The sequence below is a fragment of the Rattus norvegicus genome, chromosome 11 (genome assembly GCF_036323735.1).
Source record: "Rattus norvegicus strain BN/NHsdMcwi chromosome 11, GRCr8, whole genome shotgun sequence".
Lineage (NCBI taxonomy): Eukaryota > Metazoa > Chordata > Mammalia > Rodentia > Muridae > Rattus > Rattus norvegicus.
In genome coordinates, this window is record NC_086029.1 from 76,964,373 (window position 1) to 76,991,704 (window position 27,332).

At 40.0% G+C, this 27,332-nt stretch overlaps 1 protein-coding gene across 7 annotated transcripts in view; it reads left to right on the top strand.

Annotated features, from left to right (window-relative positions):
* The window catches only part of Stxbp5l (syntaxin binding protein 5L), a 329,014-nt gene that overhangs the window by 125,534 nt on the left and 176,148 nt on the right, over nucleotides 1–27,332 (top strand).

The following is a 27,332-nucleotide window of genomic DNA, read 5'->3' on the forward strand; positions in this document are numbered from 1 at the left end:
AGAGGCTCTGCCAGAATCTGGTCTATTTGGATGCCTCAGTTTGCACCCAACCATTGGACTGAGCAATGGGACCCCAATGGAGGAGTTAGGCAAAGATCTGAAGAAATGGACATGGTTTGCAACCTCATAGGAAAAACAACAAAATATCAACCAACCAGACCTCACCAGAGCTCCCAGGGACTAAACCACCAACCAATGAGTACACATGGAGGGACCTATGGCTCCAGCTGCATATAAAGGAGAGGATGGCTTTATCTGGCAGTAATGGACCTGTTGAGGCTAGATGCCCCAGTGTACAGGAATGCTAGGGATGTGAGGCGGGAGTGGGTAGGTGGGTGGGTGAGCACCCTCATAGAAGCAGGGAGAGGGGGAATGGGATGGAGGTTTCCAGAGGGGAAGCTGGAAAAGGGAATAACATTTGAAATGTAAATAAATAAAATAACCAATAAAAATGTGAAAAAAGTCAACCACATGTTTGCACATATGTGAAATATAGGAGGAAAACTACTAGAGATGTGTAAATAGAAAGGATGATAGTGGAAGTAAGGATAAGAACAGGATAGTATGAATAAAGAACATATATGTATAAAATATTAGAATGAAACCCCTTTATACAATTAAAGATAAATTGGATATGGTGAACTACATGGCTGTACTGTAGAGGCAGAGAGAGAGGTGAAACAGAAGTTCAAGATCACTGTTGGCTATGTAGTTCAAGACCAAACTGGGGAGAAGCTGTCTCGATTATCTAATTAACCAACTGAACAAATACTGAAAGCAACGGATGAGGCCAGGCCTTTGGTTTATGTCTATCTTCCTAGCACTTGGGAAGCTGGATCAATAGGATCATCAATTCCAAGTCAGCATAACAAAACCATACCTCAGTAGAATAAACAAGCAAAATGTAAATGAAAAGTCACAAAAGATTACAACTAGGTCTTCTACATCCTTGGAATATAGTTTAACCTTTTTTTTGAAAATTTTATTGGATATCTTTTATTCATATTTCAAATATCTCCTTTCCTCCATTTCCCATCAATTAAAACCCTTATCCCATCCATCTCCCCCTGCTTCTATGAGGGTGTTCCCTCCACTCATCCACCCATCCCTACCTACCTCCTCACCTGACATTCCCCTACACTAGAGGGTCCAGCCTTGGCAGGACCAAGGGCTTTTCTTCCCTTTGATGCCCAACAAAGCCATCCTCTTCTACATATGCAGCTGGAGCCATGGGTCTGTCCATATGTACTCTTTGGATGGTGGTTTAGTCTCTGGGAGTTCTGGTTGTTTGGTATTGTTCTTATGGGGTTGCAAGCCCCCTTCAGCTCCCTCAATCCATTCTCTAACTCCTCCAATGGGGACCCTGTTCTCAGTTCAATGGTTTGCTACTAGCATTCACCTCTCTATATTTGTCATGCTCTGGCAAAGCCTCTCAGGTTATTTGGTTTTTTTTTTTTTTTTTGGAGTCTAATTTGCTGAATTCTTTGTAAATTTTGTCTATTAGCTCTCTATTAGTCTATTAGTCAGATGTATGATTTGTGAAGATCCTTACCCAGTCTGTAGGCTGCCAATATGTCCTATTAACAGTGTCTTTTGCCTTACAGAAGCTTTGCAGTTTCATGAGGTCCCATTTATCAATTGTTGGTCTTATTTATTTATTTTGTCTTAGCTATTCTGACTGGGTTAAGATGAAATCTCAAAATAGTTTTAATTTGCTAAAGATGCTGAACATTTTAAGAAACTTTTTTCTTTTATTTTTGAGATTATAGTATAATTACATGCCTTTCCTTTTCCCTTCCCTCTCTCTAAACCCTTTATTTTTCTACTTCTGACTTTCTAATTCATGTTCTTTTTTCATTAACTGTTGTTATATGTGCATGCATGTACACACACATATGCATAGGTGTTCCAAATATATCATGATTATCTGTATATTGTTACTGGTATGTATGTTTTCAGGGCTGACCATTTGATAATAGGAAACCAAGTAGTGTATTATACCCAGGGAAAACCTATTTCTCCAGCTTTCAACATCCGTCATTGTCTTTAGTTCTTCTATAGAGTTCAGGCTTCATGGGTTTTCCCCAGCCCATTTTGGCATGTCTATTGGTTTCTTCCTTGTTCAACTCATTTAGGCAGTCATGATGGTGAAATTTCATATGCTGTGTTACTTCTGACATTCCTAGGAGAAACAATCTCACAGAAAGTCTCCCAGTCTCCTAATATTTATGTTCATTCTACCTGCTCTTCTGCAAAGTTCTCTGAGCCTTATATGGTAAAGTTGTTTTGTAGATATATGTATTGGTACCAAGATCCACAACTCTATATTTGAGTCCGGGGCAGCTGACTAGTTTTCCAGTTTCAGACATGATTTCTCTCTTGATGAGCAAGTTCTAAGTCCATTTGGAAAGCTGTTGGCCAGCACTGAGATGTAGACACCATTACTGCACTGTAAGGGTTATTGTGCCATGCTGGTTATAGGGATTCATGGATTTCATAGCTGGTAGGACTTTTGGTTGTTTTCTCCTTTGGATGCTTGCCTGGCACCATCTGCTACCAAAAAAGCTAGTCCTAAGTGAGAAGGCATTCATTTAAGTTCCAACTCAGGGTCATCTGAGCCCTGTGCCGGAAGTTCATGGTGAATTCAGTAATCGGAGCGTATCTCTACCTCTGGTGGTCAATAAAGGGTGATAACAGCACCCTGTAATGTTTGGGGAGTCCCCTGGTCAACCCTGAAAAGAGGGCTTTTATTTGTTAGGGGTTTTATTAGGTGGTCTTTGGATCTTGGAGGGGAACATTGTCATCTACATGGGAAAATTTTATTTCAAAAATATAAATTTATGTGTATTACAGTTTTTATTATGCAGTAAATATGATTGCTTATGACTTTTTCAGGTATGCTTACTTTTATTTTTTCTCCTTCTATGTTTATCTCTCCTCCATTACAATACTCCTTTTCCCCCACTTTCCATATACCATGCTACTTCTTTATTATTCCTGACAGTGGTTCCTTTTTAATTTTACTTGTTTCTGCAGTTATTCCAGAATATCTACTCACATCTAAAGGTTTAGAGCCAGAAGCCTCCAATGAGAGAGTATATGTAGTATATGTCTTTAGGGGTCTGAGGTACCTCACTCGATATGATCTTTTCTAGTTTCATCCTTTTTGTTCTGGAAAGTTTATGATTTCATTTTTCTCTATAGAAGAATAGTATTCCATAGTATATATAGATAACATACATACATACATACATACATATGTATGTATATATGGAATAGATAGCATGTTCGTCATTTGAAGGGCATTTGGTTGTTTCTATTTCCTAACCATTGTGAACAAAGCAGCAATGAAAATGGCTGAGCAAGCATCTGTGTAATACAGTGTTGAGTCCTTTGAGTATATGTAAAGGAGTGGTATAGCTGGGCTGAATGGCAGATACTTATCTCCAGATTTCACAGAAATTGAAGAAGCTATAGTAAAACTCATGGGAACCTCAAAAAAGTTAGATAGCCAGACCAATCCTGAAAACAAGAATGCTGAAGGTATTACCATTCCAGATCTTAAGATTTATTACAGAACCATAATAGTAAAGACAATATGGTACTAGCACAGAAACAGACACGTAGACCAAAAATTGAAGTCCCCAAATAAACTTTACTAAACTCCATCCATCTGATATTTGACAAAGATACCAAAACATAGGCTAGAGAAAAGAAAACATCTTCAACAAATGAAGTTGGGAAAACTCGACGACATCCAGAAGAATGAAATTAGACCCATGCCTGTTACCTTGCAGAAAACACTCTAAATTGATCAGATCTAATTGTGAAACCTGAAACCATTAGAAAAAACATACCCTTCATGATATAGGTATAAAAAAGAAATTTCTGAATAAGACTCCATGTGCCCAAGAATTTAGACCAAAAATTGACAGAACTGACTTCATAAAACTAAGCTTTTACACAGTTAAGGAAACAATCACAGGACCAAGGGCTTCTCCTCCTATTGATGCCAAACAAATCTATCCTCTGCTACAAATGCTGCTGGAGCCATGGTCCCTCTTTGGTTGATATTGTTGTTTTTCCTACAGGGTTGCAAACCCCTTCAGCTCCTTTAGTACTTTCCCTAACTCTTCCATTGGGGTCTGCATGCTAAGTCCAATGGTTGGTTGCAAGCATCCTCATCTGTATCAGTAAGATTCTGGCAGAGCCTCTCAGGAGACATCCATATCAGGCCCCTGTCACCAAGCACTTCTTGGCATCAGCAATAGTGACTGGGTTTGGTGGTTGCATTATGGGATGGGTCCCAAGGTGGGGCAGTCTCTGGATGGCCTTTCCTTCAGTCTCTGCTCCATTCTTTGTCCCTGTATTTCCTTTAGACAGGAGCAATTCCGGGTTAAAATTTTGAGAAGGGTGGGTGGCCCCATCCCCCAACCCAGGGCCTTGTCTATTCTGGGTATTTTCTCTACAGGTTCTCCCTTCCCTTTGTTGGGCATTTCAGTTAATCTCATTCCTGTTGGGTCCTGGAAGCCTCTTGCTTTCCTAGCATCTGGGACTTTCTGGTGGCTACCCCAGTTCCCCATCCTCCATTGCTATACACCTTTGTAAAAATTCCCAAACCTCTGTATATCATCCTCATCTCCTCTTATACCTGATCCTGGCCCTCTTTTCCTCTCCCCCTCCTATATTCCTTCCAAGTCCCTCCCACCCTCTACCTCCTGTGAGTATTTTGGCTGCTAGCATTCACCTCTGTATTTGTCATGCTCTGGGCTGAGCCTCTCAGAAGACATCTATATCAGGCTCCTGTCAGCATGGACTTCTTGGCTTCATCAATATTGTCTAGGTTTGGTGGTTGTATATATATGGGCTGGATCCCCAGGGCAGGCTCTGAATGGCCATTCCTTCAGTCTCTGCTGCAAACTTTGTCTTCTTATCTCCTCCTATGAATAATTTTGTTCCTCCTTCTAAGAAGGACTGAAGCATTCACATTTTGGTCTCCCTCCTTGAACTTCATATGGTCTGTGAATCATATCTTGGATATTCCGAGCTTTTGGGCTAATATCCACTTATCAGTGAGTTGCATGCCATGTGTGCTCTTTTCTGACAGGGTTACCTCACTCAGGATTATATTTTGTAGTTTCATCCATTTGCCTAACAATTTCATGAAGTCATTGTTTTTAATAGCTGAGTAGTACTGCATTGTGAAATGTACCACACTTTCTGTATCCATTCCTCTGTTGAAGGACATCTGGGTTCTTTCCAGCTTCTGGCTATTATAAATAAGGCTGCTATGAACAAATGTGTCTTTGTTGTATGTTGGTGCATCTTTAAAATTGTGTATTGGTTGGTTGTCTTGATGTTTAGTTTTTTGAAGTGTGTGTGTGTGTGTGTGTGTGTGTGTGTGTGTGTGTGTGTATTTCAGATACAAATCCTCATATGTGTAACTAGAAAAGATTTTTCACCAGTTTTTAGGCTTTACTCTAGTGACGATGTCCTTTGTAGTACAAAACCTTTTTAATTTGATTAGGTCCCATTAACAACTGATAATGCTAATGCTACTGGATATATGCTTAGAGCGTCCTTTCCTGTGTTGAAGTGTATTTGCTACCTATTCCTCTATCTGCAGGGTTTATGTTGAAGTCCTTGGTTCATTTGGAGTTTTTGTGCAAAGTGACAGATAAGGATTTTGTTTAATTCTTCTAAATGATGCTATCCAGATGTTATTTTCTTCAGTGTGTTTTTGTGACTACTTTGTTAAAAAACAAGTAAAGTCTGGATTTAAATCTAATTATATTAGATTTGATTATATTAGATCATTTCACTGCATTGAATGATGTGTTTGTTTTTTGCTCTATGAAACTAATTTTTTTACTATATTGTTGTGGTAAAAATAAAAAAGCAGCAGAACCGGTACTTGTGTGTTCTTACTCTGCATGGATCCACTGGAGCTGCGTGCTCCAACTGTTTCTCTGCCAGCCACTTTCACACACTGTCGCCTGGGCGCCTGATACCCATATTGCATTCTGAGGCCATTCTAGTGTGGCACCATGCCATACTAGCCCCAAGCAATCTATAGTCTAGCACGGCTTCCAGAACTGAGACAGGTTGTCTCTCTCTGTCCAGCAGGAACTTTGATCACATCCCCTGTAGCCCAGTAAAATCAAAGCTCTAGGAACTTGTAGTTTAACAATTAGAATTATATGTTAAATTCTCATTCTACGAAACATCCACAGAATAAATTCACTGCCAATTAATAAAGATAGAAACTGCCACCTAGAAAAGATAAAAATTGGCCTAGACCACCTGGATGGGAATCATTCTCCTCCGTTGTCTCCATCTTCCTTCCCTTGCTCCCCCTCCTCCCTCCTTCCTAAACTTTTCCCTGCCTAACCTTCCTTTTCATCAAATGATAGGCTTCGCCTTATCCTGGGCCCGCCTCGCTGCATAATGACACCCTACACTATTTCTCTGTAATGTTGCTTAAATTGGGACTTTCATATTCTTTTGCCATTCTTTATTGTTTTGGGTTGATTGGTCTATCTTCTTTTTGTTGTTTGGTTTGGTTTTTTGTGCTTCCATATAAGATTTCTGATGAGTTTTCCAATCAATTCTGTAAAGATTTGCATTGGGATTTTGATGAGGAATGCATTAAATTTGTAAATTCTTTTGGTAGAAAGGTAATTTTTAAAATACTAATCACCCAACTACATCATGGGAGGTCTTCACCTCTCTGGTAAGAATTCCTTTCTTCTGTGTTAAAGACAGTTTTCATTATGCATTTTTTAAATTTTCTTAGATTTATTCCAAGAGGGGATTTTGTTTTTGTTTGTTTGTTGGTTTGTGTAGGTTTTGTTTATTTGTTGTTTTTGTTTGTTTTCAGGATACAGAGAACGGTAGTCTCTCTGATCCATCTCAAGATGTTTGCCATTTGTATACAAGTAGGCTACTTAATCCTGTGTGTCAGCTTTGAACACTGCTACTTTGTTCAAGGTCTTCATGAGTGATAGGAAGTTTATAGGAGTCCCTTCAATGTCTTATACACAGACTCATATTGTTTGTACATAAGAATACTCCGATTTCTTTCTTTCCTATTTTTATCCCCCTTATATCCTTCACTTGCCTTTTTACTTATTTCAATATATTATATTAATATATTTTAGTAATACTTTTTGTGTTTTCCCCTGTTTAGCATGATGTTGACCATAGGTTTATCATATATTGTCTTTAATAAGTTGGTATATCTTCTTTATGTTCCTAGATTCTTTTATTATTGGTTATTTTATTTGTTTACATTTCAAATGTTATCCCCTTTTCTGGTTTCCCCTCTGAAAACCCCCTATCCCATCCTCCCTCCCCCCACTTCTATGAAGGTGCTCTCCCGCCTACCCACACACTTCCACCTCCCTGTTCTGGCATTTCCCTACACTGGGGCATTGAGCCTTCCCAGGACCAAGGGCCTTTCCTCTTATTGATGTCCAACAAGGCCATCCTTTGTCATATATGCAGCTGGAGCCATGGGTCTCTCCATGTGTTCTCTTTGCTTTGATGAATATGAAGTGTCCTTCCTTATCTGAAAATTGATTTTATTCGATATTAGAATGGATACTCCAGCTTGCTTCTTCTGACCATTTGCTTAGAAAGTTGTCTTCCAGCCTTTCACTCTGAGGTCGTGTCAGTCTTTGTCTCTGAGGTGTGTTTCCTGTAGGCAGCAGAATGCAGGGTCCTCATTGTGTATCCAGTTTGTTAATCTGTGTCTTTTTATTGGGGAGTTGAGACCATTGATGTTGAGAGATATTAAGGAATAGTGCTTATTGCTTCCTGTTATATTCATATTTGGATGTGAAATTATGTTTGTGTGCTTTTCTTCTCTTTGTTTTGTTGCCAAGACGATTAGTTTCTTGCTTTTTCTAGGGTGTAGCTTGCCTCCGTATATTGGGCTTTACCATTTATTATCCTTTGTAGGGCTGGATTTGTAGAAAGATATTGTGTAAATTTGGTTTTGTCATGGAATATCTTGGTTTCTCCATCTATGTTAATTGAGAGTTTTGCAGGATACAGTAACCTGGGCTGGCATTTGTGTTCTCTTAGGGTATGTATGACATCTGTCCAGGATCTTCTGGCTTTCATAGTCTCTGGCGAAAAGTCTGGTGTGATTCTGATAGGTCTGCCTTTATATGGTACTTGACTTTTTTCCCTTACTGCTTTTAATATTCTTTCTTTATTTTGTGCATTTGGTGTTTTGACTATTATGTGATGGGAGGAGTTTCTTTTCTGGTCCAATCTATTTGGAGTTCTGTAGGCTTCTTGTATGCTTATGGGCATCCATTTCTTTAGGTTAGGGAAGTTTTCTTCTATGATTTTGTTAAAGATATTTACTGGTCCTTTGAGCTGGGAGTCTTCACTCTCTTCTATACCTATTATCCTTAGGTTTGATCTTCTCATTGAGTCCTGGATTTCCTGTATGTTTTGGACCAGTAGCTTTTTCCACTTTACATTATCTTTGACAGTTGAGTCAATGATTTCTATGGAATCTTCTGCTCCTGAGATTCTCTCTTCTATCTCTTGTATTCTGTTGGTGATGCTTGTATCTACGGCTCCTTGTCTCTTCCTTTGGTTTTCTATATCTAGGGTTGTTTCCCTGTGTTCTTTCTTGATTGCTTCTATTTCCATTTTTAATTCCTTCAACTGTTTGATTGTGTTTTCCTGTAATTCTTTCAGGGATTTTTGTGATTCCTCTCTATAGGCTTCTACTCGTTTATTTATGTTTTCCTGCGTTTCTCTAAGGGAGTTCTTCATGTCTTTCTTGAAGTCCTCCAGCATCATGATCAAATATGATTTTAAAACTAGATCTTGCTTTTCTGGTTTGTTTGGATATTCAGTGTTTGTTTTGGTGGAAGAATTGGGCTCCGATGATGCCATGTAGTCTTGGTCTCTGTTGCTTGGGTTCCTGCACTTGCTTCTCGCCATCAGATTATCTCTGGTGTTACTTTGTTCTGCTATTTCTGACAGTGGCTAGACTGTCCTATAAGCCTGTGTGTCAGGAGTGCTGTAGGCCTGTTTTCCTGTTTTCTTTCAGCCAGTTATGGGAACAGAGTGTTCTGCTTTCGGGTGTGTAGTTTTTTTTTTTTTTTTTTTTTTTGTCTACAGGTCTTCAGCTGTTCCTGTGGGCCTGTGTCCTGAGTTCACCAGGCAGGTCACTTGGAGCAGAAAAATTGGTCTTACCTGTGGTCCCGAGGCTCAAGTTTGCTTGTGGAGTGTTGCTTATGAGCTCTCTGCGAGGGCAGCAACCAGGAGGACCTGCGCCGCCCTTTCCAGGAGCCCCTGTGCACCAGGGTCCCAGATGGTGTTTGGTGTTTTCCTCTGAAGTCAGAAATGTGGGCAGAGTGTAGTCTCTTCTGGTTTCCCAGGCGTGTCTGACTCTCTGAAGGTTTAGCTCTCCCTCCCATGGGATTTGGGTGCAGAGAACTGTTGATCTGGTCCCTTCAGCTTTCGGTGGTGTCTTGGGCGCAGGGCCACGTGTTCTCTTTGATTGGTGGTTTAGTCCCCGAGAGCTCTGGGGAGGGTCTGGTTGGTTGATATTATTGTTTTTCCTATGGGTTGCAAACCCCTTCAGCTCCTTCAGTCCTTTCTCTAACTCCTCCATTGGGGACACCTTGCTCAGTCCAATGTTTGACTGCAAGCATCCATCTCTGTATTTGTCAGACTCTGGCAGAGTCTCTCAGGAGACAGCTATGTCAGGCTCCTGTCAGCATGCACTTCTTGTCATCTACAATAGTGTCTGGGTTTGGTGTCTATATGTGGAATGGATCCCTAGGTCGGACAGTCTCTGGATGGCCTTTCCTTCAGTCTCTGCTCCATATTTTGTCTCAGTATTTTTTCCATTGAGTATTTTGTTCCCTTTTCTAAGAAGGACTAAAGCATCCTTCTTCTTGAGCTTAATGTGGTCTGTGAATTGTATCCTGGGTATTCTGAGTTTTGGGGCTAATATCCTTATCAGTGGGTGCATACCATGTATGTTCTTTTGTGACTGGGTTACTTTACTCACGATGATATTTTCTAGTTCTGTCCATTGCCTAAGAATTTAATTAAGTTATTGTTTTTTTCTGTCTTTATTAAATTGGGTATTTCTTATTTACATTTTTCTTTCTTTCTTTCTCCATCTTTATTAAATTGGATATTTCTTATTTACATATCAATTGTTATTCGCTTTCCCGGTTTCCAGGCCAACATCCCCTTAACTCCTCCCCTTCCCTTCTTTATGGGTGTTCCCCTCCCTATCCTCACCCCATTACCTCACTCCCCCCAAGCAATCACGTTCACTGGGGGTTCAGTCTTGGCAGGACCAAGGGCTTTCCCTTCCATTGGTGCACTTATTAGGTTATTCATTGCTACCTATGCAGTTGGAGCCCAGGGTCAGTCCATGTATAGTCTTTGGGTAGTGGCTTAGTCTCTGGAAGCTCTGGTTGGTTGGCATTGTTGTTCATAGGGGGTCTCAAGCCCCTTCCAGCTCTTTCAGTCCTTTCTCTGATTCCTTCAACGGGTGTCCTGTTCTCAGTTCAGTGGTTTGCTGCTGGCATTCGCCTATGTATTTGCCATATTCTGGCTGTGTCTCTCAGGAGAGATCTACATCCAGTTCCTGTCAGCCTGCACTTCTTTGCTTCATCCATCGTATCTAGTTTGGTGGCTGTATATGTATGAGAAACATGTGGGGCAGGCTCTCAATGGGCATCCTTCAGCCTCTGTTCTAAACTTTGCCTCCCTATCCCCTCCCAAGGGTATTCGTGTTCCCCGTTTAAAGAAGGAATCAAGCATTTGCATTTTGGTCATCCTTCTTGTGTTTCATGTGTTCTGTGCATTTAGGGTAATTCGAGCATTTGGGCTAATAGCCACTTATCAATGAGGGCATACCATGTGTGTTTTTCTGTGATTGGGTTACCTCACTCAGGATGATATTTTCCAGTTCCATCCATTTGCCTATGAATTTGATAAAGTCATTATTTTTGATAGCTGGGTAGTATTCCATTGTTTAGATATACCACATTTTCTGTATCCATTCCTCTGTTGAAGGGCGTCTGGATTATTTCCAGCTTCTGGCTATTATAAATAAGGCTGCTGTGAACATAGTGGAGCATGTCTCTTTGTTGTACGTTGGAGCATCTTTTGGGTATATGCCCAAAAGAGGTATAGCTAGGTCCTCAGGTAGTGCAATGTCCAATTTTCTGAGGAACCTCCAGGCTGATTTCCAGAATGGTTGTACCAGTCTGCAATCCCACCAACAATGGAGGAGTGTTCCTCTTTCTCCACATTCTCACCAGCATCTGCTGTCGCCAGAGTTTTTGAACTTAGCCATTTTGACTGGTGTGAGGTGGAATCTCAGGGTTGTTTTGATTTGCATTTCCCTTATGACTAAAGATGTTGAACATTTCTTTAGGTGTTTCCCAGCCATTCAGCATTCCTCAGCTGTGAAATCTTTGTTTAGCTCTGAACCCCATTTTTAATAGGGTTATTTGTCTCCCTGCAGTCTAACTTCTTGAGTTCTTTGTATATTTTGTATATGAGCCCTCTATCAGTTGTAGGATTGGTAAAGATCTTTTCCCAATCTGTTGGTTGCCATTTAGTCCTAACAACAGTGTCCTTTGCAGTTTTGTAGTTTTATGAGATCCCATTTGTCGATTCTTGATCTTAGAGCATAAGCCATTGGTGTTTTGTTCAGGAAATTTTCTTCAGTGCCCATGTGTTCGAGATTCTTCCCCACTTTTTCTTCTATTAGTTTGAGTGTATCTGGTTTGATGTGGAGGTCCTTGATCCACTTGGACTTAAGCTTTGTACAGGGTGATGAGAATGGATCGATTTGCATTCTTCTACATGGTGACCTCCAGTTGAACCAGCACCATTTGCTGAAAAATGCTATCTTTTTTCCATTGGATGGTTTTGGCCCCTTTGTCAAAAATCAAGTGACCATGGGTGTGTGGGTTCATTTCTGGGTCTATTCTATTCCACTGCTCTATCTGCCTGTCTCTGTACCAATACCATAGAGTTTTTTGTTTTTTGTTTTTTGTTTTTTTTTAATCACTATTGCTCTGTAATACTGTTTGAGTTCAGGGATAGTGATTCCCCAGGAAGTCCTATTATTGTTGAAGATAGTTTTAGCTATCCTGGGTTTTTTGTTATTCCACATAAATTTGCAAATTGTTCTGTCTAACTCTAGGAAGAATTGGATTAGAATTTTAATGGGGATTGCATTGAATCTGTAGATCGCTTTTGGTAAAATGGCCGTTTTTATTATATTAATCCTGCCAATTGCCAATCCATGAGCATGGGAGATCGTTCCATCTTCTGAGATCTTCGATTTCTTTCTTCAGAGGCTTGAAGTTCTTGTCATACTAATCTTTCACTTGCTTGGTTAAAGTCACACCCCGAGGTATTTTATATTATTTGGGACTATTATGAAGGGTGTCATTTTCCTAAAATTTCTTTCTCAGCTTGTTTCTCTTTTGTGCAGAGGAAGACTACTGATTTATTTGAGTTAATTTTATACCCAGCCACTTTGCTGAAGGTATTTATCAGGTTTAGTAGTTCTCTCTAGGAAATTTTGGGATCACTTAATATACTATCATATCATCTGCAAATAGTGATATTTTTACTTCTTCCTTTCCAATCTGTATCCCTTTGATCCCTTTTTGTTGTCTGATTATTCTGGCTAGGACTTCGAGAACAATATTGAATAAGTAGGGAGAGAGTGGGCAGCCTTGTCTAGTCCCTGATTTTAGTGGGAGTGCTTCAAGTTTCTCTCCATTTAGTTTAATGTTAGCTACTGTTTGCTGTATATGGCTTTTACTATGTTTAGGTATGGGCCTTGAATTCCTGTTCTTTCCAGGACTTTTATGATGAAGGGGTGTTGAATTTTGTTAAATGCTTTCTCAGCATCTAATTAAATGATCAGGTGGTTTTTAATCTTTCAGTTTGTTTATATAGTGCATTATGTTGATGGTTTTCCATATATTAAACCATCCCTGCATACCTGGGATGAAGCCTACTTGATCATGATGGATGATTATTTTGATGTGTTCTTGGATTCAGTTTCCAAGAATTTTATTGAGTATTTTTGCGTCGATATTCATAAGGGAAATTGGTCTGAAGTTCTCTTTCTTTGTTGTGTCTTTGTGTGGTTTAGGTATAAGAGTAATTGTGGCTTCATAGATGGAATTCGGTAGTGCTCCATCTGTTTCAATTTTGTGGAATAGTTTGGATAATATTGGTACGAGGTCTTCTATGAAGGTCTGATAGAATTCTGCACTGGACCTCGGCTCTTTTTGGTTGGGAGCCTTTTAATGACTGATTCTATTTTGTTAGGAGTTATGGGGTTGTTTAAATGGTTTATCTGTTCCTGATTTAACTTCGGTACCTGGTATCTGTCTAGGAAATTGTCCATTTCCTGCAGATTTTCAAGTTTTGTTGAATATAGGCATTTGTAGTAGGAGCTGATGATTTTTTGAATTTCCTCTGATTCTGTAGTTATGTCTCCCTTTTCATTTCTGATTATGTTAATTTGGACACACTCTCTGTGTCCTCTCATTAGTCTAGCTAAGGGTTTATCTATCTTGTTGATTTTCTCAAAGAACCAGATTTTGGTTCGGTTGATTCTTTGTATGGTCCTTTTTGTTTCTACTTGGTTGATTTCAGCTCTGAGTTTGATTATTTCCTGCCTTGAACTCCTGCTGGGTGTATTTGCTTCTTTTTGTTCTAGAGCCTTTAGGTGTGCTGTTAAGCTGCTGATATTTGCTGCCTCCTGTTCCTTTAGGCAGGCACTCACAGCTATGAGTTTGCCTCTTAGCACAGCTTTCATTGTGTCCTGTAAGTTTGGGTATGTTGTACCTTCATTTTCATTGAATTCTAAGAAGTCTTTAATTTCTTTCTTTATTTCTTCCTTGACCAGGTTATCAGTGAGTACAGCATTGTTCAACTTTCATGTATATGTGGGCATTCTTCCCTTATTGTTATTGAAGACCAGCTTTAGCCCGTGGTGATCTAATAGGACGCATGGGATTATTTCTTATCTTTCTGTATATATTAAGGCCTGTTTTATGACCAATTATATGGTCAATTTTGGAGAAAGTACCATGAGGTGGTGAGAAGAAGGTATATCCTTTTGCTTTAGGATAGAATGTTCTATAAATATCTGTTAAGTCCATTTGGTTCATGATTTCTGTTAGTCTGTCTATGTCTCTGTTCAATTTCTGTTTCCATGATCTGTCCATTGATGAGTGTGGGGTGTTGAAATCTCCTACTATTATTGTAGGAGGTGCAATGTATGCTTTGAGCTTTGGTAAGGTTTCTTTTATGTATGTAGGTGCCCTTGTATTTGGAGCATAGATATTTAGGATTGAGAATTCAGGGTTATTCCTTTGATAAATATGAAGTGTCCTTCCTTATCTTTTTTGATGACTTTTGATTGAAAATTGATTTTATTTGATATTAGAATGGCTACTCCAGCTTGCTTCTTCTGACCATTTGCTTGGAAAGTTGTTTTCCAGCCTTTCACTCTGAGGTAGTGTCAGTCTTTGTCTCTGAGGTGTGTTTCCTGTAGGCAGCAAAATGCTGGGTCCTCTTTACATATCCAGTTTGTTAGTCTGTGTCTTTTTATTGGGGAGTTGAGGCCATTGATGTTGAGAGATATTAAGGAATAGTGATTGTTGTTTCCTGTTATATTTGTATTTTGAGGTGAGATTATATTTGTGTGAATGTTTTCTCTTTGTTTTCTTGCAAAACGATTAGTTTCTTGCTTTTTCTAGGGTGTAGCTTGCCTCTTTATGTTGGGTTTTACCATTCATTATCCTTTGTAGGGCTGGATTTGTAGAAAGATATTGTGTAAATTTGGTTTTATCATGGAAGATCTTGGTTTCTCCATTTATGTTAATTGAGAGTTTTGCTGGATACAGTAACCTGGGCTGGCATATGACATCTGTCCATATGACATCTGTCCATGATCTTCTGGTTTTCATAGTCTCTGGGGAGAAGTCTGGTGTAATTCTGATAGGTCTGCCTTTATATGTTACCTGATCTTTTCCCCTTACTGCTTTTAATATTTTTTCTTTGTTTTGCACATTTGGTGTTTTGACTATTATGTGACAGGAGATGTTTCTTTTCTGGTCCAATCTTCTGGAGTTCTGTAGGCTTCTTGTATATTTATGGCCATCTGTTTCTTTAGGTTAGGGAAGTTTTCTTCTATGATTTTGTTGAAGATATTTACTGGTCCTTTCAGCTGGGAGTCTTCACTCTCTTCTATACCTATTATCCTTAGGTTTGATCTTCTCATTGAGTCCTGGATTTCCTGTATGTTTTGGGCCAGTAGCTTTTTCCGTTTTACATTATCTTTGACAGTTGTATTGATGATTTCTATGGAATCTTCTGCTCCTGAGATTCTCTCTTCTATCTCTTGTATTCTGTAGGTGATGCTTGTATCTACGGCTCCTTGTCTCTTCCTTTTTTCTATATCCAGGGTTGTCTCCCTTTGTGCTTTCTTTATTGCTTCTATTTTCATTTTTAATTCTTTCACTTGTTTGATTGTGTTTTCCTGTAATTCTTTCAGGGATTTTTGTGATTCCTCTCTATAGGCTTCTACTTGTTCATTTGTGTTTTCCTGCATTTCTCTAAGGGAGTTCTTCATGTCTTTCTTGAAGTCCTCCATCATCATGATCAAATGTGATTTAAAATCAAGATCTTCCTTTTCTGGTGTGTTTGGATATTCAGTGTTTGCTTTGGTTGGAGAATTGGGCTTCAATGATGCCATGTAGTCTTGGTTTCTGTTGCTTGGTTCCTCCTCTTGCCTCTTGCCATCAGGTTGTCTCTGGTGTTACCTTGTTCTGCTATTTCTTGCAGTCCCTTGACCATCCTATAGGCCTGTATGTCAGGAGTGCTGTAGACCTGTTTTCCTGTTTTCTTTCAGCCTATTATGGGAACAGAGTGTTCTGCTTTCAGGCGTGTAGTTGTTCCCGTCTACTGACTTTCAGCTGTTCCTGTGGGCCTGTGTCCTGAGTTCACCAGGCAGGTCACTTGGAGCAAAAAGTTGGTCTTACCTCTGGTCTCGAGCCTGAAGTCACTCCTTAGGGCTGGGTTTCAGCTCTCTGTGAGGGCAGCAACCAGAAGGGCCTGACACTACTTCTGGGTCCCTGTGCGCAGGGGGCCCTGATCGCACTAGGCATTTTCCTCTAGAGTCAGAAATGTGGGCAGAGAGTATTCCCCTCTGGTTTTCCAGGCCTGTCTGCCCCTCTGAATATCTAGCTCTCCCTGTCAAGGAATTTGGGTGCAGGGAGCTGTTTCACCGGGTCCCTTCAGATCTGGGCGCAGTCTGGGCAGCAGGGCTCCTGCAACTTGAGTGCCCCTATCTTCCTGTTCCCAGATACAGTTCCCTATACAGTTTCCTCTTGGGCCAGGAATGTGAGCAAAGGTGGGCAGTACTGGCAATCTGTCCTTCCCTACAGTCTCAGGAGTGCCCACACATCTGGGCAATGAGTTCTTTCTCCCACAGGTTTTGGGAGCAGGGAGCTGTGGGCCAGGATCAGCAAGTGAAGTCATTGTTTTTAATAGCTGAGTAGTACTACTTTTATCATGAAAGAATGTTAGATTTTGTCATAATCATCTAAGGTTGTGATCATATGGCTTTTCAGCTTGAGTCTATTTATGTGGAGAATTACATCTACTGATTTACATATGCTAAACCTCACTGAATCTTTTGGATGAAAATGACTTGATCGTGTGAATAAGCTTTACTAATATATTGTTGAATTTAGTTTGCAAGTATTTTGTGAGTATTTTTGTATCCATGCTCATCCGAGAAATTGGCCTATAATTTTCTTCTTTGAATGGATTTTTTTTTAGTTTTATTATCAGTGTTAAACTGGCTTCATAAAAAATTGGAATTATTCCTTCCCTTTCTACTTTATGGAGGAAGTTGTGAATTATTAGTATTAATTCTCCTCTGAAGTTCTAGTAGAATTCTAACACTGTATTCATCATGTCCTGAACTTTTCTTGTTGAATTTTTTAACTATTTATTGATTCTTTGTGAATTTCACATCATATACCCATCCCATTCATTCCCTGTCCTTTCATCTCTGCCCTCCACCCTTGCAGCTTTCCCCCAAAAGAAAACAACAAAAAAATTCTCGCCATAGGAGTTGTAGTATGTCATGGTGTGAGTGTAAACCCTTTTGTCCAAATTGCTTTACTTGCCAATGTTCATTGCAATTGGTCTAGTTTGAGGCTTTTGGCTCCCACTACACTATCAATACTGGATCCTCATTGGGACTCCTTTTGGATATTCAGTTGTTGCCCCTGTATTACGGAGGTTCTGAAGCTTTAGATCTCCAGCTCCTTCACATACTTCTGAAGTTCATAGACAGTGTGAGTGCTGGGATAGGTCAACTCAGAGCCCTGCATTTGGGCCTGGGTCAAAGTTGGTTGGTCAACCTAACAGCTCTCCTGTGCCCACATTAGCAGGGCCAGCGCTCATGTTTGCCCAGGAGAGTGATGGGGCCAATTCTCCTGTTCTTTTACCCCTGAGGCCCACTTGTTGTGCTCACATCATTAAGATCAGCTGTACCATGCTGCTCAGACCTAGTGGAAGGGTGCTCTTCTGAGTGCTGCAGCTGATGAGGGGGTGGGGTCAGCTGATGAAGAGGTGGCAGAATCAGCTCACCTACCATAGGCCAGGGGTGGGACTAGCTTAGCATAGTGCTGTGACATCAACATGGTCACTCAAGGTAGCACAGGTCTTGAACGTCAATACAGACCCTGGTTGTGAAAGGACCACAGACCCAGACATGGCCCCTGGTGGCAACATAGGCCCAGATCTGACCATGGCTTTGGGTGTCAACACAGGACTCAGATCAGTATGTACCTCAATGGCAGCACAGCCCTCAGATGTCTACATGGTCTCAGGTGACAGTCTAGTCCACAGACATCCACATGGCCTTTGGTGGTAACTTGGGCCACTGACATTGCACAGATCCCAGCTGCAATAGGACCATGGACCCAGACATGGTCTTCAGTGGCAGCCTGGGGCATGATGTCACCATGGCCTCAGATGGCAGCACAGGCCTCCCAAATCAGTTTGGCTCCTGGAAAACTCAGGCAGCCACCTAGACCACTGACACCCAGATGACTTTCAGGACCAGCAGGGGCCAGATGTTAATACAGACTCCAGCTGCCATAAGGCCACAGACCCAGATGTGGCCCCCGATTGCAGCCTGGGCCCAGGCATCACATGGTCCCAGGTGCTCAGCCTCCTCATATTTTCTTGTTCTTTACCACTGGTGGATTTCCAGTTCCACCTCCCTCCACAGCAGTGAGCCACTTCGCTCGGCTTTCTCTTCTCTGCATCACACATTCACTCATCTCCGTGCCTTAGGCAGTCACTTGGATGTCTTTCTTCCAGCCACCCCTCAGCTGCGGACAGTTGAAAAAATGCAATTGCTACTTTTATTTAACTGGTTGTTATGGGTCTATTAAATTATTTCATCTTTAGAAATTCATCAAGAAACTCAGCCATTACTTTTAAATTTTTCTGGGTTAGGTGATCAATGTATATTTTGTTCATTTCTTTCAAACTTTTGAAAATAATTTTTTGTGCTTTAATTACTTAGAAATATTGTTTCTAAAGTATTTTTGTCGCTGACCTTTGAGTTTTTTTTTTTTTTTTTTTAGTTTTTTTTTTTTTTTTATTAACTTGAGTATTTCTTATATACATTTCGAGTGTTATTCCCTTTCCCGGTTTCCGGGCAAACATCCCCCTCCCCCCTCCCCTTCCTTATGGGTGTTCCCCTCCCAACCCTCCCCCCATTGCCGCCCTCCCCCCATAGACTAGTTCACTGTGGGTTCAGTCTTAGCAGGACCCAGGGCTTCCCCTTCCACTGGTGCTCTTACTAGGATATTCATTGCTACCTATGGGGTCAGAGTCCAGGGTCAGTCCATGTATAGTCTTTAGGTAGTGGCTTAGTCCCTGGAAGCTCTGGTTGCTTGGCATTGTTGTACTTTTGGGGTCTCGAGCCCCTTCAAGCTCTTCCAGTTCTTTCTCTGATTCCTTCAATAGGGGACCTATTCTCAGTTCAGTGGTTTGCTGCTGGCATTCGCCTCTATATTTGCTGTATTCTGGCTGTGTCTCTCAGGAGCGATCTACATCCGGCTCCTGTCGGTCTGCACTTCTTTGCTTCATCCATCTTGTCTAATTGGGTGGCTGTATATGTATGGGCCACATGTGGGGCAGGCTCTGAATGGGTGTTCCTTCAGTCTCTGTTTTAATCTTTGCCTCTCCCTTCCCTGCCAAGAGTATTCTTTTTCCTCATTTAAAGAAGGATGAAGCATTCACATTTTGATCATCCGTCTTGAGTTTCGTTTGTTCTAGGGATCTAGGGTAATTCAAGCATTTGGGCTAATAGCCACTTATCAATGAGTGCATACCATGTATGTCTTTCTGTGATTGGGTTAGCTCACTCAGGATGATATTTTCCAGTTCCAACCATTTGCCTACGAATTTCATAAACTCGTTGTTTTTGATAGCTGAGTAATATTCCATTGTGTAGATGTACCACATTTTCTGTATCCATTCCTCTGTTGAAGGGCATCTGGGTTCTTTCCAGCTTCTGGCTATTATAAATAAGGCTGCGATGAACATAGTGGAGCACGTGTCTCTTTTATATGTTGAGGCATCTTTTGGGTATATGCCCAAGAGAGGTATAGCTGGATCATCAGGCAGTTCAATGTCCAATTTTCTGAGGAACCTCCAGACTGATTTCCAGAATGGTTTTACCAGTCTGCAATCCCACCAACAATGGAGGAGTGTTCCTCTTTCTCCACATCCTCGCCAGCATCTGCTGTCACCTGAGTTTTTGATCTTAGCCATTCTCACTGGTGTGAGGTGAAATCTCAGGGTTGTTTTGATTTGCATTTCCCTTATGACTAAAGATGTTGAACATTTCTTTAGGTGTTTCTCAGCCATTCGGCATTCCTCAGCTGTGAATTCTTTGTTTAGCTCTGAACCCCATTTTTTAATAGGGTTATTTGTTTCCCTGCGGTCTAACTTCTTGAGTTCTTTGTATATTTTGGAAATAAGGCCTCTATCTGTTGTAGGATTGGTAAAGATCTTTTCCCAATCTGTTGGTTGCCGTTTTGTCCTAACCACAGTGTCCTTTGCCTTACAGAAGCTTTGCAGTTTTATGAGATCCCATTTGTCGATTCTTGATCTTAGAGCATAAGCCATTGGTGTTTTGTTCAGGAAATTTTTTCCAGTGCCCATGTGTTCCAGATGCTTCCCTAGTTTTTCTTCTATTAGTTTGAGTGTGTCTGGTTTGATGTGGAGGTCCTTGATCCACTTGGACTTAAGCTTTGTACAGGGTGATAAGGATGGATCGATCTGCATTCTTCTACATGTTGCCCTCCAGTTGAACCAGCACCATTTGCTGAAAATACTATCTTTTTTCCATTGGATGGTTTTGGCTCCTTTGTCAAAAATCAAGTGACCATAGGTGTGTGGGTTCATTTCTGGGTCTTCAATTCTATTCCATTGGTCTATCTGTCTGTCTCTGTACCAATACCATGCAGTTTTTATCACTATTGCTCTGTAATACTGCTTGAGTTCAGGGATAGTGATTCCCCCTGAAGTCCTTTTATTGTTGAGGATAGCTTTAGCTATCCTGGGTTTTTTGTTATTCCAGATGAATTTGCAAATTGTTCTGTCTAACTCTTTGAAGAATTGGATTGGTATTTTGATGGGGATTGCATTGAATCTGTAGATTGCTTTTGGTAAAATGGCCATTTTTACCATATTAATCCTGCCAATCCATGAGCATGGGAGATCTTTCCATCTTCTGAGGTCTTCTTCAATTTCTTTCCTCAGTGTCTTGAAGTTCTTATTGTACAGATCTTTTACTTGCTTGGTTAAAGTCACACCGAGGTACTTTATATTATTTGGGTCTATTATGAAGGGTGTCGTTTCCCTAATTTCTTTCTCGGCTTGTTTCTCTTTTGTATAGAGGAAGGCAACTGATTTATTTGAGTTAATTTTATACCCAGCCACTTTGCTGAAGTTGTTTATCAGCTTTAGTAGTTCTCTGGTGGAACTTTTGGGATCACTTAAATATACTATCATGTCATCTGCAAATAGTGATATTTTGACCTCTTCTTTTCCGATCTGTATCCCTTTGATCTCCTTTTGTTGTCTGATTGCTCTGGCTAGAACTTCAAGAACTATATTGAATAAGTAGGGAGAGAGTGGGCAGCCTTGTCTAGTCCCTGATTTTAGTGGGATTGCTTCAAGTTTCTCTCCATTTAGTTTAATGTTAGCAACTGGTTTGCTGTATATGGCTTTTACTATGTTTAGGTATGGGCCTTGAATTCCTATTCTTTCCAGGACTTTTATCATGAAGGGGTGTTGAATTTTGTCAAATGCTTTCTCAGCATCTAATGAAATGATCATGTGGTTCTGTTCTTTCAGTTTGTTTATATAATGGATCACGTTGATGGTTTTCCGTATATTAAACCATCCCTGCATGCCTGGGATGAAGCCTACTTGATCATGGTGGATGATTGTTTTGATGTGCTCTTGAATTCGGTTTGCCAGAATTTTATTGAGTATTTTTGCGTCGATATTCATAAGGGAAATTGGTCTGAAGTTCTCTTTCTTTGTTGTGTCTTTGTGTGGTTTAGGTATAAGAGTAATTGTGGCTTCATAGAAGGAATTCGGTAGGGCTCCATCTGTTTCAATTTTGTGGAATAGTTTGGATAATATTGGTATGAGGTCTTCTATGAAGGTTTGATAGAATTCTGCACTAAACCCGTCTGGACCTGGGCTCTTTTTGGTTGGGAGACCTTTAATGACTGCTTCTATTTCCTTAGGAGTTATGGGGTTGTTTAACTGGTTTATCTGTTCCTGATTTAACTTCGATACCTGGTATCTGTCTAGGAAATTGTCCATTTCCTGAAGATTTTCAAATTTTGTTGAATATAGGTTTTTATAGTAAGATCTGATGATTTTTTGAATTTCCTCCGAATCTGTAGTTATGTCTCCCTTTTCATTTCTGATTTTGTTAATTTGGACACACTCTCTGTGTCCTCTCGTTAGTCTGGCTAAGGGTTTATCTATCTTGTTGATTTTCTCAAAGAACCAACTTTTGGTTCTGTTGATTCTTTCTATGGTCCTTTTTGTTTCTACTTGGTTGATTTCAGCTCTGAGTTTGATTATTTCCTGCCTTCTACTCCTCCTGGGTGCATTTGCTTCTTTTTGTTCTAGAGCTTTTAGGTGTGCTGTCAAGCTGCTGACATATGCTCTTTCCTGTTTCTTTCTGCAGGCACTCAGCGCTATGAGTTTTCCTCTTAGCACAGCTTTCATTGTGTCCCATAAGTTTGAGTATGTTGTATCTTCATTTTCATTAAATTCTAAAAAGTTTTTAATTTCTTTCTTTATTTCTTCCTTGACCAGGTTATCATTGAGTAGAGCATTGTTCAATTTCCACGTATATGTGGGCATTCTTCCCTTATTGTTATTGAAGACCAGTTTTAGGCCGTGGTGGTCCGATAGCACGCATGGGATTATTTCTATCTTTCTGTACCTGTTGAGGCCAGTTTTTTGACCAATTATATGGTCAATTTTGGAGAAAGTACCATGAGGAGCTGAGAAGAAGGTATATCCTTTTGCTTTAGGATAGAATGTTCTATAAATATCCGTTAAGTCCATTTGGCTCATGACTTCTCTTAGTCTGTCTACATCACTGTTTAATTTCTGTTTCCATGATCTGTCCATTGATGAGAGTCGGGTGTTGAAATCTCCCACTATTATTGTGTGAGGTGCAATGTGTGTTTTGAGCTTTAGTAAGGTTTCTTTTACATATGTAGGTGCCCTTGTATTTGGGGCATAGATATTTAGGATTGAGAGTTCATCTTGGTTGATTTTTCCTTTGATGAATATGAAGTGTCCTTCCTTATCTTTTTTGATGACTTTTAGTTGGAAATTGATTTTATTTGATATTAGAATGGCTACTCCAGCTTGCTTCTTCTGACCATTTGCTTGGAAAGTTGTTTTCCAGCCTTTCACTCTGAGGTAGTGTCTGTCTTTGTCTCTGAGGTGTGTTTCCTGTAGGCAGCAGAATGCAGGGTCCTCGTTGCGTATCCAGTTTGTTAATCTATGTCTTTTTATTGGGGAGTTGAGGCCATTGATATTGAGAGATATTAAGGAATAGTGATTATTGCTTCCCGTTATATTCATATTTGATGTGAGGTTATGTTTGTGTGCTTTCATTCTCTTTGTTTTGTTGCCAAGACGATTAGTTTCTTGCTTCTTCTAGGGTATAGCTTGCCTCCTTATGTTGGGCTTTACCATTTATTATCCTTTGTAGTGCTGGATTTGTAGAAAGATATTGTGTAAATTTGGTTTTGTCATGGAATATCTTGGTTTCTCCATCAATGTTAATTGAGAGTTTTGCAGGATACAGTAATCTGGGCTGGCATTTGTGTTCTCTTAGGGTCTGTATAACATCAGTCCAGGATCTTCTGGCCTTCATAGTTTCTGGCGAGAAGTCTGGTGTGATTCTGATAGGTCTCCCTTTATATGTTACTTGACCTTTTTCCCTTACTGCTTTTAATATTCTTTCTTTATTTTGTGCGTTTGGTGTTTTGACAATTATGTGACGGGAGGTGTTTCTTTTCTGGTTCAATCTATTTGGAGTTCTGTAGGCTTCCTGTATGTCTATGGGTATCTCTTTTTTTAGGTTAGGGAAGTTTTCTTCTATGATTTTGTTGAAGATATTTACTGGTCCTTTGAGCTGGGAGTCTTCACTCTCTTCTATACCTATTATCCTTAGGTTTGATCTTCTCATTGAGTCCTGGATTTCCTGTATGTTTTGGACCAGTAGCTTTTTCCACTTTACATTATCTTTGACAGTTGAGTCAATGATTTCTATGGAATCTTCTGCTCCTGAGATTCTCTCTTCCATCTCTTGTATTCTGTTGGTGAAGCTTGTATCTACAGCTCCTTGTCTCTTCTTTTGGTTTTCTATATCCAGGGTTGTTTCCATGTGTTCTTTCTTGATTGCTTCTATTTCCATTTTTAATTCCTTCAACTGTTTGATTGTGTTTTCCTGGAATTCTTTCAGGGATTTTTGCGATTCCTCTCTGTAGGCTTTTACTTGTTTATTAATGTTTTCCTGTGCTTCCCTAAGTGTGTTCAGGTCTTTCCTGAAGTCCTCCAGCATCATGATCAAATATGATTTTGAAACTAGATCTTGCTTTTCTGGTGTGTTTGGATATTCCATGTTTGTTTTGGTGGGAGAATTGGGCTCCGATGATGGCATGTAGTCTTGGTTTCTGTTGCTTGGGTTCCTGCGCTTGCCTCTCGCCATCAGATTATCTCTAGTGTTACTTTGTTCTGCTATTTCTGACAGTGGCTAGACTGTCCTATAAGCCTGTGTGTCAGGAGTGCTGTAGACCTGTTTTCCTCTCTTTCAGTCAGTTATGGGGACAGAGTGTTCTGCTTTCGGGCGTGTAGTTTTTCCTCTCTACAGGTCTTCAGCTGTTCCTGTGGGCCTGTGTCTTGAGTTCACCAGGCAGCTTTCTTGCAGCAGAAAATTTGGTCTTACCTGTGGTCCCGAGGCTCAGGTTTGCTCGTGGGGTGCTGTCCAGGGGCTCTCTGCAGCGGCAGCAACCAGGAAGACCTGTGCCGCCCCTTCCGGGAGCTTCAGTGCACCAGGGTTCCAGATGGTCTTTGGCTTTTTCCTCTGGCGTCCGAGATGTGTGTGCAGGGAGCAGTCTCTTCTGGTTTCCCAGGCCTGTCTGCCTCTCTGAAGGTTTAGCTCTCCCTCCCACGGGATTTGGGTGCAGAGAACTGTTTATCCGGTCTGTTTCCTTCAGGGTCCGGCGGTGTCTGTGGCAGGGGTCCTGCCGCTCCTGGGCCGACCTTTGAGTTTAATACACTGTAGTGCATACAGTTTTGATTGTTTGGAATTTAATATTTACTTTTCAAATAGATAATCTCTTCTCACACAGTTTTAATACCTTATGGGACCTAATCTTTCCTTTATGTTTTTCCACTCAATTATAAGATATGTATCTTTAATTATATTTATGCTTATATACTGGGCATTATAAATGTTTTTTGTAGTTTTATCTGGCTACATCATGGTCTTGTTTTTGCCAGACTCAGCATTCTAGAGTGACCTAGTTAATGGATGTTGAATTTTTGGAGCTGTTTTCTCAATTCTACAAGTGATTCTAATGTCTTACTTTCTGTATTATATTTTTATATAGCTATCTCAATAACTTAAGATAGTTTGAAATCCAATAGTTCATATCTTAATGCTCACTAGGGTTTTTCTCAGTATTTTCTAGACAAGGAACGTTTTTCCTTTAATAATTATCTTTAAATTTTCAAAAAGACTTAAAAATTTAAATATATCTGTGGCTTAAATTTGTAAGGATTTCATTGTTGATTTTTTTGCTTAAATAATGTTTTTAAAAACTTTTTAAGTTAAAAACATAATGTTATATACTAGATAAAAAATTGCCTTATTGTTCACCCTTTTCTTTCACAAGCACAATGTTTATTTGTTTAAAATACAGTTTTTATGGCATATAAGACATTATATGAATTTGATTTTAGACAATATTATTGAATTATATACTATTTTGGTGTTTTAACATTTATAAAAGTTATTTCCTTTATGTTAGCACATCAGAAAGCTCAACACTTTTGTCAAATAAATCTAAATATTGTCATCTATAGCTTTACAACTAAGAATCTGGGTATAAGGTATATCTGAAAAAATAACTCTAGGGGCTGTAGCAATGAGTACATGGTTGAAAGGACTTGTTACTCTTGAAGATGATCTCTGTTCAGGTCCCAGCACCTACTTAGCAGCTCACAACTGACTGTAACTTCAGTTCCAGGGATTCTGATTGTCCCTGACCTCAGTAGACTGGGCACGCATGTGGTCCACATACAATACTGGCCAAACATCACACACAGAAAAATAAATAAAAACACAGATAAGATGATTCAAAATCTATTTCTTTGTTAACATCTAAACTTTATCTGTCTCAAAATTTTCTATTTTAAAAGGAAAACTATTATTTTTCAAATACTTTATCTTGATTTAAATATAAACACCAGCATGTTATATTGGTAGTTACTTACTTTATCGCTACAACAAAATATCTGTCCAAAGTAATTTATGGAATTAACTACATATAAATTACTTTTATATGTAGTTGAAGGAAAGCCTATCATTGTGAGGAAGGAATAGAGACAGATGCATGGCACTGCAGATAACATTATACCCACAGTCAGGAATGAAAGTACTATCTAAGATAATATTTGGATAATATGGCAGGCAACAGCTTTTGGAATAGCCCCTGCTCCAGTTGTTTAGGACCCACATGAAGGCCAAGCTGGACATCTGCTACATATGAGTGGAGAGGTCTAGGTCCAGCCCGTGCATATGTTCTTTGGTTGGTGGTGCAGACTCTGAGAGCCCCAAGGGTCCAGGTTGGTTGACTCTGTTGGTCTTCCTGTGGAGTTCCTATCCCCTTTGGTACCCACAATCCTTCTCCCAACTCTTCCATAAGAGTCCCCAAGCTCCATCCACTGTCTGTCTGTGAATGTCTGTATCTGTCTGAGTCAGCTGTTGGGTGGAACCTCTCAGAGGACAACTTCCTCTTGTCTGCAAGCATAACAGAGTACCATTAATAGTGTCCACGACTGGTACATACCCACGGAATGGGCCTCAAGTTGGGCCGGTTATTGGTTGGCCATTCCTTCAGTATCTGTTCCGTTCCCCATACCTGCACTATTTGTAGACAGGATGGATTTTAAGGATGTTGAAGCTAGCTGTACCCAACTGATGGCTTTTAAGTAGGATAGGGTAGGTATGGGAGAGGAATGACCCAGTTCTATTTAAGGGTCAGGACACTGCCAGTGTGACCTTACTCCAGTGAGTATACAAATAACACCAATTGGATTTTATATATTTTGTTGGAGGAAGCCACAGGGGTGGGAGGATATACATGAAAAGACTGGATAATAAATGTGGTCAGGGTGCATAACGTGAGATTCCCAAAGAATCAATAAAAATATGTTTGAAAAAAAGCTAAAGGTGTATAAGCCATCAGTTTGAAATATTTGCTCAAGGCTTTGGATGTATCTCAGTGGTAGAGATTCTGTCTAGTGTGTCCAAGGTCCTACTTACATTTGATCCCCAGCATGAAGGACTATATCCGCATTGTCAGGTGGAAATATCATAACAGAGATGTTCAAAGTAAAGAGATTTGGAATAAAGAATTACAAAACTA